This window comes from Symphalangus syndactylus, chromosome 1, assembly GCF_028878055.3.
Source record: "Symphalangus syndactylus isolate Jambi chromosome 1, NHGRI_mSymSyn1-v2.1_pri, whole genome shotgun sequence".
Lineage (NCBI taxonomy): Eukaryota > Metazoa > Chordata > Mammalia > Primates > Hylobatidae > Symphalangus > Symphalangus syndactylus.
In genome coordinates this window covers 115,319,920-115,336,127 of record NC_072423.2, presented here as the reverse complement: position 1 = coordinate 115,336,127, position 16,208 = coordinate 115,319,920, and the positions used below count along the sequence as shown (strand labels likewise).

General features: G+C 49.9%; 1 protein-coding gene across 4 annotated transcripts in view; it reads left to right on the top strand.

Moving 5' to 3' along the window:
- LIMD1 (LIM domain containing 1) overlaps window positions 1–16,208 on the top strand; it is a 92,024-nt gene that overhangs the window by 2,838 nt on the left and 72,978 nt on the right. The window lies entirely within an intron of this gene.

Sequence of the window (16,208 nt, the reverse complement as noted above, 5' to 3'; positions counted from 1 at the left end):
TGCCTCCCGGGTTCAAGCAATTCTCCTGCCTCAGCCTCTTGAGTAGCTAGGATTACAGGCACCCGCCACCACACCTGGCTAATTTTTTTTTTTTTTTTTTAAGTAGAGATGGGGTTTCACTGCTCTAGCCAGGATGCTGTCAATCTCCTGACCTCGTGATCCTCCTGCCTTGGCCTCCCAAAGTGCTAGGATTACAGGCGTGAGCCACCGCACCTGGCCAGAGCAGTGGTTCTTAAGTGTAGTCCCTGGATCAGCAGCATCCCTTTGCCTGGAAACTGATTAGAAATGGAAATTCTTGGGCCCCACCCCAGACCTACTGAATCAGAAACTGTGGGATGGGACCCAGCAAACCGTGATCCTGCTGTGTGGTGAGATTTGAGCCCTGCTGCACCATGTGCCTCCTAACCCAGCCCATACCCAGGTAACAGCCAACAGCCAGGTTGCACCACAGCCGTGGCACAAACTATGATGGAAAATGTATCTTCCTGGTTTTACTCAAACTTGCGTGTTTTGTTTTATTCTCTTTTTTAAAACCACAAACTCTTGGAGACTGCTAGCTTCAACTTTTTTTCTTTGCACGGGGTTTAGTGGTAGCTGTATCTTTCTGTTGAGTAATGATTAGTTGTCTCATAAGAGAGCTAACTAGAAAGACAGCCTATTCGCAGAGAATCGGAGGGGTTTTTCTTTTTCATTTTTTAACTTTGGATATTTGACCCCCGTGTTCCCCATAGCCTGAGTCCTGCTGGGGTAGCAGCTCTGCCTAATGGAGGGCAGGGACAGGGAAGGCCCTGGGAGAGGAAGACAGCTGGCTTACTGCTGTCAGTTTACGCTTATTCTCTGTAAACGAGCAAGTGTCCCAAGGTCCTTTGAGGGACCAGGGTCTGAGGCACTGGGCTGCTGGATGTGTGCAACTTATGGTAGCATTGTGTTTTGTTTCTCACGAGAACCTCTTGGGAGCCAGTTCTCACCCCATACTCAGCAGGCTGAGGTCAGGGTAACTGTTTACGGCTTACTTTTTTTAAAGTTTTATTTATTTATTAATTTATTTGTTTATTTATTTATTTTGAGACAAGGTCTTGCCTTGTTGCCCAGGCTGGAGTGCAGTGCAGCCTAGACCTCCTGGACTCAAGGCATCTTCCTACCTCAGCCTCCTGAGTAGCTAGGACTACTTAGGAGGAAGCAGGGGAGGAAGGGGACATGGAGGTTGGGGGGTCCTCTCTAGGTTGCCCAGGCTGTTCTCCTGGGCTCAAGTGACCTTCCTGCCTCAGCCTCCCAAAGTGCTGGGATTACAGGTGTGAGCCACTGTGCCCCGCCTACTGGTTTATTTTTTAAAGCACATGGCACCATCTTACTGTGAACTATCTTTTCTCCTCAGTACATTCCCACATTTGGGAGTAATAGTTAGCTGGAAATACTGTGGGTCTTTTAATTTAAACTTTTGTTTAGTTGTAAATTTCAAGCTCATTGGACAACACAAACAGCAGTTTTATTTATCTTGGGATGCAAGTTTATGCTGTGCATCAGAGCAGCGGTATTAGCTGACGCTACTCATCCATTCAGCATATATTAAAATTTACTGAGCACCTATCTTGAGGCCATGCTGTGTTCCAGGTCTTGGGGATACACAGTGAACAGGACAGACAGGAACCTCTGCCTCCCTGGAGCAGACAATGTAGTAGAAGGAGGCAGGGAGTGAATGAAGTAAATAAGCAAGTACTAGGGAGAGAATCAAAGTAGAGAAAGGGAATGGAGCCCTGGGGCTGGGGCTGGCAGAGAGATTTCCAGTTTTAAATTGGGTGATCAGGGGATGTCCCACCGAGAAGACGCATTTGAGCAAAGGCAGGCAGGAGACTGGACCGTGTGTTTTCCCAGGGAAATGGTGTTCTTGGCAGAGCAGGCAGCAAGCACAGAGTCCCTGTAGGCCTGGTCTGTGCTGGGCACTGTACTGAACACTTGATGCTGACTATTGAATTGACTGGTCACAGCATCCTCGGAAGCTGGTTCTGCCATTATGCCCATTTTACTGATGAGGAAACGGAAGCTCAGGGAGATTAAATTACTTACTGGCAGTGTCACAGGTCATATTGGGTACTGCTGGGACTTGAACCTGACAGTTCAGTTCAGCCTCAGGGCCCATGTGTCTAACCAGCATTGCCAAACTGTCTCCCAAGCAGAGATTTGGAAGCCTATTTTATTTATTTCTTTTTATGTTTTTTTTTTAATTGAGATGAAATTCACATAATGTAAAATTAACCATTTTGAAGTGAACAATTTAGTGGTGTTTAATATTAATACATTCACAACGTTGTACAATGAACACCTCCGTCCAGTTCCAAAATGTTTTCATCAACCCAAAAGGAAACCCTATACCCATAAAGCAGTTGCTCCCTGTTTCCCCTCATCCTCTCCCAGCTCCTGACAACAACCAATGTGCATTCTGTCCCTGTGGCATTACCTATTCTGGAATTTCATTGAGAAATGGAATCGTGTATTTTATTCGTTTTTTGTATAAACTTCACAGATAAGCAAGCACGCGCAGTGAAAATCGAGCCTCTTTCCCTGGTCTGTCTAGTCAAGTGTTCTGGGTGTAATGAGCATGTGTGTATTTCTGCCAGCCCCAGTGGTGGCATGCCGTTCCACTGCACAGCGTCTTGGCAGTGGCTCTACATCAGCATGTGTTCAGTTGGCTATACGTGGCTGCTGTGCAATGTGCCCAGGTCACCTAAGGTCACCTAAGCAGCCCTCACTGATGGGCCTTTGGAATGTACCCATCTACAAGGGGCAGGCGTAGCTGCAGGATCAGCTCCCAGGAGTGGGACTGTGGGGCTGCGTGGTTTGTGTCCTTTAGGTGTGGCTTGGTTGCTTCCTGCAGAGCTCATGCCAGGGCTGAGCTGCCAGCTGTGTAGGAGAGGGTTTGCCCCACACCTGCTTTGGTGGCAGAGCTTCCATCTGCTCTTCTGCAACCTACCTTGGGGCAGAGGAGGAAGTCTTTCGGTCTGAGGATTGGCAGTCTTTGCCTGGCCCTGTGTGGGGACCTTGAAGAGACCACATGCTCCTCCAGACCACTCCTCCCTTGTTGGTAGACCAAGGAGGCTGGAGAGCTGAGGGGCTCACCCCCACAGATACTTTTCCCTCCCCTGCATCTGGTATTACTTGAAAGATTTTGTCTACCCAACACGCTACATTTGTTAAATAATGGTTAGATTCTACTTCCAAATAGAAGAATGTTTAATGGTGCAGGGTGCTTGGCAGTGAGAGTCAGAGTGACAGAACTCCCCATGAGAGGTGATGTCACTCAGGCCAAAAGCAAAGCAAAGTAGATGTTTGGATTAGCCTGGGCCCCTTCCTAGGTTGAACCGAAGGTGTCCCTTTGGGTATTTGACTTTGTGGGAAGGGCTTGTGAATCCCCGTTGCCACCTTTGTAAGCCCTTAGAGTCTCAAGATGCCCAGTTTCCAGTTACTGATTAACTTGGCACGGGAACTCTCCTGGCACTTTCCATGGCTGGTCTTTGTGGGTTTAGTAAAATAGGATACTACAGAGGTGTGTCTCTTTCCCTACTCTGCTGGGCCTACTTCCTCCTCCAGCCACCCTCCCCACCCCCTGCCCCCATGGCCTCTGTGTCCCTATGTCCATGTTGTTGGGTTTTTGGTCTTCTAGGCGTTGCTCCTGGCCTGCACCACCTAGTGCAGTGTGGCTTCTGTTTTAGCACCACTGCTGACACTGCAGAGGTGGGGTGCAGGGGCCACCGTGCCTTTGTTAGTTGTGCCCCACCGTCTCCTCCATGCGATCCACCTATCTTCCTCACACTTGTCCTCTTCTCCCTTTCTAAGGAAAAAGGACACAAGCCGGGTGTGGTGGCTCACACCTGTAATCCCAGTGACTCAAGAGACTGAGGCAGGAGAATTGCTTGAGCCCAGGAGTTTAAGACCAGCCTGGGCAACACAGTGAGACCCCATCTCTACAAAAAACACAAAAATTAGGCAGGCGTGGTGGTGCACACCTGTAGTCCCAGCTACTTGGGAGGCTGAGGTGGGAAGATTGCTTGAGCCCAGGAGGTTGAGGCTACAGTGAGCTATGATCATGCCACTGTACTCCAGCCTGGGTGACAGAGCGAGACCCTGTCTCTAAACAAAAACAAAAACAAAAACAAAAAACCCCACAAATAAACCACTTATCATAGGCTGGGTTTCCTGGGAAGCTGACTGAGGCAGAGTTGACCATACAAGGGCTTATTAAAAGGTGCTTTTGGGGTCCCCACCTGTGGAAGATGGAGAAGGAATCAGGAGTGGGTAGAGGAGAGCTGAGCTGCTGGGACCTGACCCTGCAGGGAGCCTGGGAGCTGGAAAAGTCCTTTAGGGTCATCCTAGTTGGCCTGACGTGGCCTGGCCTTCACACTCCCTCGTGGCTCAGCTGTTGGCTGTGGGCTGCCCAGGAAGATGGTGACTTTGGGCGAGGTAGCTCTGTGCAGCTGGGACAGTCTCTCCAGGGGCTGACAGAAGGGCAACCTGCCTGCCGCACCCCAGCAGCTGCGCCCTCCCCTGTCCTCTCCTTCATCGAAGGGCCTTTGCAGCATTCCCACAGCGCCCCCTTCTCGGGACAGGTAGGAGCGGGTGACTTGGGCATTATGGTTCTAGTAGTAGTTACCGTGTGTCAAGTGCCAGTGGTGTGCTGGGCACTGGGGTTCAGTGCTTTGTGGGCCTTGTTGGCATTTAACCTGCACGTTTAGTTTTGATGTAGGCACCATTCTCTGTTTACAGTTGAGAAACTGAGGCCAGAGAGGTTAAGTGACATGCTCAAGACCACGTGGGTACAAGTAGTGGTGCTCCCACACCAGTCGGGATTTTCCTTCTGCTCTGACCACTTGCATGGTGGGACTAGGTGGTCTCTCACGTCTGAGTGGATGCCTTCTATTGCGCCTCCAGATTCACTCTCCACCCAAGTACTGTAGGGAGCATTTGTGGGCTCCTTGCATTTTCCATGCCTCCTTCCCCCACATTTCAGACTGTGGACTTTTTTTTTTTTTTTTTTTTTTGAGACAGAGTCTCGCTCTGTCGCCCAGGATGGAGTGCAGTGGCGCGATCTTGGCTCACTGCAAGCTCCACCTCCCAGGTTCAAGCCATTCTCCTGCCTCAGCCTCCTGGGTAGCTGGGACTGCAGGCGTCCGCCACCACGCCCGGCTAATTTTTTATATATATGTTTTTGGTAGAGATGGGGTTTCACCGTGTTAGCCAGGATGATCTCGATCTCCTGACCTCATGATCCACCCTCCTTGGCCTCCCAAGGTGCTGGGATTACAGGCGTGAGCCGCTGCGCCCGGCCTGGGCTGTGGACTTTTGTGTCCCCTGGACCTGAAGCCCCTGTGCTCACCCTCCCTGCTGTGGGTGGGCCTGGTGATCCGTCACTGCTAAAGCTAACCAGGAGAGAGCCACATTTTGCTCGCTTGGGGAGAAGGCTCTGCCAGACTTCGTTAGGACTAGAGGGGTGGGAAAGGCAAGAATAAGCAGGTTCCAGGGTCTCCTGTACCCCGGAAGTCGATGGACAGGGCTGCTCCTCACCATCATGGAGAGAGGAAAGGTTGGCGTTGTGTTTGGTTTTTCTGTCCTTGGTGGATGTCCTTTCAGCAGTATCCTAACCCAGAAAACTGCAGTGGCAGACCCCCCTTAGCCTGGGAGCCTGAAAACAGGTGTGACTCCTCCTGAGAATGGCCCTGCCCTGACCAGGGCCAGGGAGCCTGTCTTACCTGATTTTACTTTCCTAGCGATGCACAGGGTTGAACGAGCACTCCAAGCAAGGAACATGTGGATGTCCTATCTACGCACCTACATGTCCTATCTGCATGACTACAGATGTCCTATCTGCATGTCTACATGACTACACATGCCCTTCCATCTGACAGTCTGTTGCACACTGAGCTGCTCCTCATCTTCATGACTTTTCTTTTTTTTTAAATTGAGACAGAGTCTCACTCCATCACCCAGGCTGGAGTGCAGTGGTGCGATCTTGGCTCACTGCAGCCACTGCCTCCCCGGGTTCAAGTGATTCTCCTGCCTCAGCCTCCTGAACAGCTGGGATTACAGGTGCACGCCACCATGCCCGGCTAATTTTTGTATTTTCAGTAGAGACGGGGTTTCACCATGATGGCCGGGCGGGTTTTGAGCTCTTGACCTCACGTGGTCTGCCCGCCTTGGCCTCCCAAAGTGCTGGGATTACAGGCGTGAGCCACTGTACCTGGCCCTCCATGACTTTTTAATTACTGTTTATCAGACTTTATTAGCAATAGTTGCTTGAAACATGGTGCTTAATTCTAGCCTAGATTAAAAAATCGAGCATTTTTCACATAAAAAGAAACAACATGGGCTAGTCTTGTAATAAAGCAGCCCCACGAGAATTCCAGGACAGAGGTCTGTCTGTATTCCCCAGAGGCACTGGCTAACCAGCCTCCTCTCGTATCGGGCATTTCATTAAACCCAAACCAACTGCTGAAGTGGAAGAAAGTGACAAGCTCAACAGCCACGTGCCTCTGTCTGAGTGACTGGCATGACTAGATGTGATGACCTGGGGACTGCCACCAGAATGCCTTTTGGAGATGTGCCATCATTTGAACCAGCTGAATCCAGGTTTCCATTGACATGGAAGTAAATTTCTGATTCTGCTGGTAACATTTGTCAGTGACATTCAAGACTCCAATCTCTCTGACCCTGCAGATGCACACCCTGGGATATGGGGATGCCCAGTCCTTTAGACATTGGGCAGCCTGTGTGCATTCTTTTAAAAAATTGAGGCAGAGTCTCACCATATTGCTTAGGCTGGTTTTGAACTCCCAGCCTCAAGTGATCTCCCACCTCAGCCTCCCAAAGTGCTGGGATTACAGTCATGAGCCACTGGGCCCAGCACATGAATTTTTTTAATGGACCAGGCAATCTCCCTAAGTCAGGAAGGCATGTATTCTTAACCTTTTATTGATGTATAATGTACACCTATCGGCCAGGCGCGGTGGCTCACGCTTTTAATCCCAGCACTTTGGGAGGCCGAGGCGGGCGGATCACGAGGTCAGGAGATCGAGACCACGATGAAACCCTGTCTCTACTAAAAATACAAAAAATTAGCCGGGCGTGCTGGCGGGTGCCTGTAGTCCCAGCTACTCGGAGAGGCTGAGGCAGGAGAATGGCGTGAACCCGGGAGGCGGAGCTTGCAGTGAGCCGAGATTGCGCCACTGCACTCCAGCCTGGGCGACAGAGCGAGACTCCATCTCAAAAAAAAAAAAAGTACACATATCACAGATGTTCACAAAGTGAACCCATCTGCGTAGCCAACACCCAGATCAAGACAGAACACGATCATCACCCAGGAAGCTCCTTGTGCCCCCCTGTACAGTCACTACCAGTGTCCAAGGATCAGCTGTCTGATTTCTGATAGCAAAAATGAGCTTTTAAACAAACATGTGATTTGATGTAACTTTTAAAAACTTGAAAAATGTAAAAACACATTATGGCATGTTTGGGGATGGATGAACGGAGATCGTGTGGCTGACCTGGGTGAAGCTTGGGCTGGAGAAAGCAAGGAGTTGGTGCCATCTGCCCAGGGCCACTTCCACTGTATGTCTTCCTGGGCTGGAAGCTCGCCCTGTAACAGCGGTGACTCCTGTGTGATCAGTGGTCAAGGACTGGATACCATCTCGGTCCTCTGTGTTCTCTGAAGGGATGTGACTACATCATGTGCCTCAGCCCCGTCCCTGCATGCCATCTCTCTCCACAGCACTTCTCTTCAGAGTTTTCCAGGGGTAGAGGTGAGGAAGCTCTCAAACTTCATTTAGATAGGTTCATCTTTTTGCTCAATCAGCAGATCAATGATGCATACGTGTCAGGTCACACTGTGTCCTCAGCACTGGATTGAGTGCTGTGGGGAAGGACAGCCAGTGCGATGGATTCACACTCCTCTCACTGTGACCTTGGAGACCCTCACTCTGGCCCACCCCTCCTGTGCCTCACCTTGCTCCTTCTTCCCTATCATCCCAGCCTTGTTTTCTCTGAGCCTGTTGAGGTCCTTGCCTTGGCAGCTCCCAACGGATGTCCTTCTGGCCAGTGCTGTGCTGCCAGTGCCACCAATCCCTTCCAAGCAGGCTGATCTGCTGGGAGCCGTAGCCCTGGCACGTCCCGACATGGATTCCCACAGTGTCTGCCTGTCCCGTCACGCTTTCTCTCTGGGGTCCTCCCTCCTTGGTATGGTATGTTTCTGCTGTGTTTTGTGACCAGGAAAGAATGTCTTGTTTCTTCCTTCCAGCCCTCCTGCTCTTTCCATTAACGGTCCAGAACATGAAACGGATATTTTGACACGATCATTCTTGCCAGGGGTTTTAAAAAGTTATGTTTCTTTACATCTGTTGATTTGTGACTGTCACATAGGAGACAGAACTGTGCAAGAAAGACACATATTTGGGAGTCAGGAAACCAGGTCTTCTGGGCCTGATCCCACCAGCAGCTCAGGGTGTGATGTTGGGCAAGTCCCTCTAGCTCTGTGGAGCCAAGATGACCTCTCAGGGTCCTTCCCGGCCCAAAGTCCTGTGACAGTGGCATTGGGTATAATTAGATGCCTGGATTTCAGCTAACCAAGTAACAGGGACTGGGCAGCATTATTGTTGGCAGTGGCAGAGAGCCTGGAAAGGCAGAGGCCAAGCGGCCTGGCCTCCCAGCCCCGTTCCAGACCTCTACAGAATTAAAAAACAATTTTTTATTTTTAGTTATGGTTACATTTGCAATTGTAAGTGGTAATCATTTTTACTTTAGATATTCTGTAAAATACATACAATTAAAGAAGAAACATGAATCACTGATGTACCTTCCATTCTTAGAATAATCAGTGTTAAGATTGTCTGCAGAAAGTATCCAGTACAAAGTAGTGGCTGAGCCCACTGGTGATACAGAATGTATCAGGCACTGTGATTCTTGGGTCTCTGGCCAAATGTAGAATCATTTACTGAGCTAAAGGCCAATTTGCTTGGAAGAGTGCATCTAATTAAAGTGAGATTAGAAAGGACGAAAGGTGTCCTTTAGGAAACAACCACACGTGGCAAGCCACTGGTATGAGGATGATCACCAACCCTGCAGGCCTTTTGAGGCGCTCATTCCAATTAAACTTGTCATCCTTAGTGCAGGGGGCAGCTGGGAGCTCTGGTCTGTGGCACTCAGTGTCCTTGTTTGAACTGGCATGACCCGGTCCTGTCCGTGTGCTCCTGTGGCGCCCTGTGCGTTGCTGGGTCTCAGCCCTGATCGTTTGTCATAGGATAGTGGCCTCAGGCCCAGCAGTGTCTGGGCCAGTCTCCCTTCTTTGTCCCAGTGCCCCACATGCCGTGGGCTCCGTGGATGCCTGTTGAAGGAGCGGAGGGACTTCCATTAGGCCGTGAAGGTGGAATAAGGGATTTTTAGCTGGGGTTATGGCTCTGAGACAGCTTTACTAAAATTTGTCTAGCAGTTTCTCTCTGCCAGACACTTTTCTAAGCACTTCTTATGCTTTTCTCACCTGTAGTAAGTTGTTCAATCCTCCCAACAACCCTACTTTATTATCCCCATTTCACAGATGGGGAAACTGAGCTACACAGAAGTTAAGTGGCCTGCCTAGTACTTTTATGACGTATCTTTGCTGAGTCCGGCTGCTGAGTTGGAGATTTTGACCACTGTGTTGTGCTGCCTCTTAGCTCTTGGAAGTTTCTCCGTTCTAACAAAGAAGAAACTTCAGGGGCTACTGTGGCTAGGGTAGGTCAAAGCTGAGGTCTTTTTGTACTCTGGTGGAGCCAGGGCCATTCCAGGAGCAGGAAAGAAGGCAGAGTGTGGAGGTGTGCCTGAGCTGACTGGAGGAGTTGGGTCCCACTCTTGCAATGAGAGGCTGTCTCCAGCTTTCTCTTCTGTCCAGGAGCCTGTGCCTGCACAAGTGCCTCCCTGCAGGGCAGTGGACAGAGCCCCAGAGGCTCGGAGGCACGTGGGCTGCGTTGTGTTCCTCTGAAGGGTTGTGGGTTAGGGCAAGTGGACCATGTCCTCAGGGGTGCTTGTGTGACATCCCCAAGTGCTGCAAGCATAAGTAGGGGTGTGCCAGCCCATACTTCCCTTGGGCGTGAGCAAGATGCCTTGTCTGGGGGTCAGGAGCAACCCCAGGCTGTGTGCAGAGGTGCTTGAACCAAATTTTGTTTTGTTTTGTTTTTTGTTTTTGAGGCAGAGTCTCGCTCTGTTGCCCAGGCTGGAGTGCAGTGGCAATATCTCAGCTCACTGCAACCTTGCTTCCCAGTTTCAAGCAATTCTCGTGCCTCAGCTTCCCAAGTACCTGGGATTACAGGCACACTCCACCTTGGCCAGCTAATTTCTGTATTTTTAGTGGAGATGGGGTTTCGCCATGTTGGTCAGGCTGGTCTCGAACTCCTGACCTCAAGTGATCCACCCGCCTTGGCCTCCCAAAGTGCTGGGATTACAGGTGTGAGCCACCATGCCTGGCCTATAACCAAATTTTGGATGACACCGTCTTTAGAGTCCATCCACAAACTGAACAGAAACCTTGTCCTAAAACAAAACAGGTCACCAAAATTTCCAAGGCGTGGCAACACAGGGTAGCACTTGCCAGCAAATATTTATATCCACTCCAGTTTTTGTTTTCCATTTTTCCCCTTACAGGGAAACCAGCTGGACACAGGTCTCAGGGTCACACTGGAAGGCAGGAGACTTTCTGCTTGAGGGTTTCAAAGGGAGTTCTTAGGATCCACAGCCAGGTTATTTTTAAGTTTTGAGAGCTATGAGTTTAAACTTGGCCAAGTTCCTTCCTCATCTTTCTTGTTGTGTGACTGTCGCTGTGTCCCTGGGGAGTGAGGATGGGTTACTCCCGGTTACTGAAAGCTGGTGGGGAGCATCTCAGGGGTCTCTACCTCCCTCCCCACAAACATGTTTTGTAGCACACAAAAAGTTCTGGAAGCCTGCCATGATGCTGTCATTCCAGGGAGGGAGTTTGCATTTAGCATGAGTCCGCCCTGCAGCTAGTTCTGGAAGGATAGTGACTGAGGTACTTAGAGGAGCTAGTGGATAAGGCACCCCTCTTAGCAGGCAGGCTCCAAGTCAGGCGGTGAGCACATATTCCAGCAGGCCCAGGCTGGCCAGCATGTGACGGTCATTTCAGGTGGTAAAGCGGGAGCAAATTTGCTTTTTGTGCCCGAAACCCCTTCTGACAATAACAGTAGCTTCCCTTTTCCCCTGCACCTCCCTGTCAGCTGGGTTGATGGATTTCCTTTCAGCAGGGTGGAACCAAGTTGTGGCCACGTTTGCTCGCGTGATGGTCAGGGCTGGCCCTGAGGTTTTGCATCTGCCAAAATGTCGCCTGTTCCCTCCCCTCCCGCTACCTCAGTTTGCATTCCTTCTTGATGATGCAGTGAGGTAGTAAATTTAGAAAGAAATGGAATTGGGGGCAGCTCAGCTGCTGGCCATGGCTAGGTTCCAGGGCATTTGCTGACAGTTATCTTTACATTAAATGTGGGCAGCAAGGATTGCATTGCAGGCCTGATTGTGCTGCTTTCTGGCTGTAAGCTTGACTTTTCTGCTTCACTTTTCTGCCCTCAGTTTCTTCATCTTATGGAGACTAGAGGTCCTGTGCTGCTTATAATTCGGTTTCCTTTCCCTTGCTTTGAGCCTCAGAGCCAGTTTTAGATTCAGGGCTGTTGGCTGGGAGAAGACTCTTGGCTCTGAGGGTGACAGTGGTTTAGGGAGAACTTGCTTCGGACACCTTGTGTGTATGGGCAGGGGCATCCCAGGCATGTACATTGGTTGAACTTGGAAGCTTTCCCTCATTTGCTTGCAGAGAGGCCCACTGACGGAGTGAAGAAGCCTGAGATGGGGAGGGTGTGAAAAACGTGTACAATGACAAAGTTTGTTTAGAAGCAAGTGAGGCCCTGTCTCTAAGAAGTAAGGGGAATGATGCTGGGCACGTGGCTCACACCTGTAATCTCAACACTTTTGGAGGCCGAGGCGGGCGGATCACTTGAGGTCAAGAGTTTGAGACCAGCCTGGCTAACACAGTAAAACCCTGTCTGTACTAAAAATACAAAAATTAGCTGGGTGTGGTGGCGCATGCCTGTGGTCCCAGCTACTCGAGAGGCTGAGGCTGGAGAATCGCTTCAACCTGGGAGGCGGAGGTTGCAGTGAGCCAAGATTGTGTCATTGCACTCCAGCATGGGCAACAGAGCGAGACTCGGTATCAAAAAAAAAAGAAAGAGAATGAAGAAATAAAACCAAACACTGAATTAGCGGGGTAAGGTTCAAAATAGAAAGCCCAAGACCTGGTCTGTAGAAGTTACTCATGAGATATTTGTTGAATGAATGAATCATGGTGTGTATTTATAATATTACCCAATCAGAATAAAAAAAGGGAAATATTTTGGTGACAATGCTACTGTTTGCTCAGCAGTAGTGGCTAAGAAACAGTGGATGCTACATAGGTATTTTCTCCATAACTTGTGCCTGGTGGTAGCTGTGCCAATTTTCACCAGACCTTGATTACCTGTTAGAGTTTCGAAGGGAGAGCTTATCTGGTGACGACTTGGGTGACGTTGCTTGTGGGAGGAGGGCCAAGCATGGAATGGAAGTTGAGTGTTAGAAGTGCTGGACCTCCAGATTCAGTAAACTTGGAGAAGCCCTGTCCCTTGCGGTAAACTTGAGACTTGACTACATTCTGAGATTGAGGGAATTTCAGTCGGTCAGCATATAACCTGGGGGAGCCTCTTGATGTTCTCTTCTTTTTTTTTTTTTTTAATTCGTAGGTGTGATCATAGTACACTACAGCCTCAAGCTCTTGGGCTCAAGCAGTCCTCTTGCCTCAGCCTCCCAGGTAGCTGGGATACAGGCGTGTGCCACCACGCCTGGCTCTGAATGGTTCCTTGGTTTCCTTGGTGGGTGGAGCTCCAGATTCCTGAACCTGGAGTTGTGGGCATGAACCCCAAGTGGGTCACTGGCTTTCCTGCGGGGTTCCACAGCCCTCACCCCTGCCCCGGACCTATCTTTGCATTACCACATCCAGAAAAAATAGTTCCAAGCCAGGATAACTCATTCATTCAACAGCTATTATTGAGTACCTCCTATGTGCAAGAGACTGAATTTGGACTACTAGGGCTTCCTTTTGTCACAAACAGGTATTGCTTAGTTCCTCCTGCTGTATCTGAGCTCCTTGGTAGTGGGGTTTTTGTCTGTTTTGTTCACTGTCGTATCCCCAGGGCCCAAGGCAGTGCCTGGCACACAGCAGGTACCCAATGGAAACTTATTGAATGAGGCTGGGCGCGGTGGCCCATGCCTGTAATCCCAGCACTTTGGGAGGCCGAGGTGGGCAGATCACAAGGTCAGGAGATTGAAACCAGCCTGACCAACATGACAAAACCCCATCTCTACTAAAACTATAAAAATTAGCCAGGCGTGGTGGTGCGCGCCTGTAATCCCAGCTACTTGGGAGACTGAGGCAGGAGAATCACTTGAACCCGGGAGGCGGAGCTTGCAGTGTGCCACTGCACTCCAGCCTGGGCAACAGAGCAAGACTCTGTCTCGAGAAAAAAAAGACTTCTCGAATGAATATGTGTACACTCTGGCCAAATGTGGAGAGCAGATATTCCGTGACTTCCTCCTGAGTGTCAGTGCCTTTAGCTGGGACACACATTCTGGCATCAATCCATACCCTACACTGATGTGCTAGGGAGGCAGGGGCACTGGGCTGCTGTCCACATCCCTCACCCTAACCAGAGTTACTCAGATGAGTGCTCTCATGTGGGTAGGAGATGCCTTTGGTAGCTGAGGACTAGAGGGGCCAGAAAGGGTTGGGATACATGCTTTGTCTGGACAGAAACTTAACAGAGTTCCAAGGACCAGCTCACCAAAGGCCTGCGCAGGTTTGGCAGGGAGCAGGGAGACATGCCGGCAGGCATGTGTGGTCCCTTTGATTTGACGAGCTGTTGGTGGGAATGAAAAGTCTAATAAGCACGTGGGCTTTGGATCTGCCACCCCCCAGCTCTGCCAACAGCTGTTGAGACCTTGGGCATGTTGTTCAGCAGCCCTGTGCCTCAGTTTCCCCATCAGTAAAATGTGCATATGGTTGTGAGGACTGAATTAGCTAATATCTGATCTAAGTTGTCCAGTACGGGAGACTGGCCACGTGCAACTGTGAAGTACTTCAAAAGGTGGCTTTTCTGAACTGAGATGTGATTTTGAAGCACATCTGGATTTTGAAGAATTGGTATGGAGAAAAGAGTGGCTCATTAATCTTTTTCATATTGATTCTATGTTGAAATGAGACTTTTGGATATATTGGCCTAAGTAAACCATTAAAATTAGTTTCACCTATTTTTACCTCCTAAGTATGGGTACTTGAAAATGTAAAATCGCACGTGGCTTGCATATTTTTCTGCTGGGCAGGGCTGTGCTTTACAAAGCACTTCGAACAGGCTGTGACACAGCCTGTGTGGTTTGCTGTATACATTCTCTTGCTTTGTCATTTTCTCAAAAGCATGAAAGCCTCTTTACCTTGTCCCATCTGAAAGCCAAGCCCAATCAATTTGTTCAGAACCACAAATGCTTAAACAAAAAGATCATCATTTGTTCAAGGGAGGCTGATTTTGTGATTGCCAACCACCAAGTGAGCCCACTGAGGCCAAATACCTGATGCAAGGGATGGCAGGCTGCTCCCACGCAGCCTTAGAACGAATCCGTTCCCACTTGAAGCAGGGGCGCTCTGGGGTCCGAAGCTGCTGTGTGCACAGGGCTTGATGGAGCAGGTGGTCGCTGCAGCTGAGCCAATTTTCCAGCGCCTTAAAAAATACACTCAGTTCAGCAAGCACAGGCAGAAAGCCCAAAGAGATGGCCCATCCCCTTGAGGGAGGTAGAGAAGTGAACGATGGTGTTTCCTGTCCCAAGAGGTGGGAGGAAGGCTGTTTGGGATTTGGCTCATCAGGGGCCACAGGCTACTGGGATGCCTGTGTCCTGTCCCTCTGTCTAGGCTCTGGAGCCCTTTCCTGGGTATGGGCCTCCCAATAGGCCTGTGGCCAATGCAGGGGCAGGCTGGGAGGTGGCTTTCCAGGCAGCTTGCAAAGGCCTGTTTGTCTGAGGCTTGTCCTGACATCACTGAGGCTTTGCTTGCAGGTGGCAGGGACTTACACAGAGGCTCTTTGTTGGCCGGCCACAGAGGTCAGTTAGAAGCCATGAATGGACTGGAGCTGGCAGCCCCTCCTCTGCCCATAGCACACAGCTGCCACCTCTCTGGGTTGCCCATGCCTGACGGTGGGTGTGTGAGGTGTGGGGAGAGGCATTTCTGCCCAAATTTATAGCCAGAGAGCAGAGGAAGTGAAGTTGGTGGGGGCCAGTGAGGAGGGCAGGGAGGAAGAAAGGAGGTAGTGTTGAGGAAGCTAGCATGGCTTCTGCCCAGCTCTGTCATGGTTTGCAGGCACGTGCTCTCTCTCTCTCTTCCTCTCTCTCTCTCTTTAAAGATAGATTCTCACTGTGTATCCAGGCTAGAGTGCAGTGGCGCCATCTTAGCTCACTGTAGCCTTGGCCTCCTGGGCTCAAGCAATCCTCCCATCCCAGCCCCCTGAATAAGTGGGACCACAGGTGTGCACAACCATGCCTGGCTAATTTTTTAATTTTTGTAGAGGCAGGGTCTCACTGTGTTGCCCAGGCTGGTCTTGAACTCCTGGGCTCAAGTGATCCTCCCACCTCGGCCTCCCAAAGTGCTGGGATAACAGGTGTGAGCCACTGTGCCAGGCCGTTTGCAGGCCATTTGATGTCTGCATTGGATACTTGGGGTCAGGCTCAATGCCTGGAAGTCACTTAGTGTCATTCTGTTGTGCTGTATTACTTTAAGCAGTCACAAGCCCTCCCACACTCTCACTTCTTGATAGGAGGAGTGTCTAGGAATTGTTTTCAAAATGCTGTATTTGCATACAGAGAAATGTGTAGTTCAGTGAGTTTTGACAGATGCATGCACCTGTGTGACCCACGTTCCTATCAAGATATAGAATAGTTCCATCCCCAGAAAGTTCCCTCATGCTTCTTTCCAGTTAGTGCTCACCTCCAGGCAACTGCAATTCTGATTTTTAAAAATCATTTATTAGTTTTGCCCATTCTAAGATGTAATATAAATGGATTCATATAGTATTTATATACAGTTGATCCTCATTATCCACAGATTCTGTATTTGTGAATCAGCT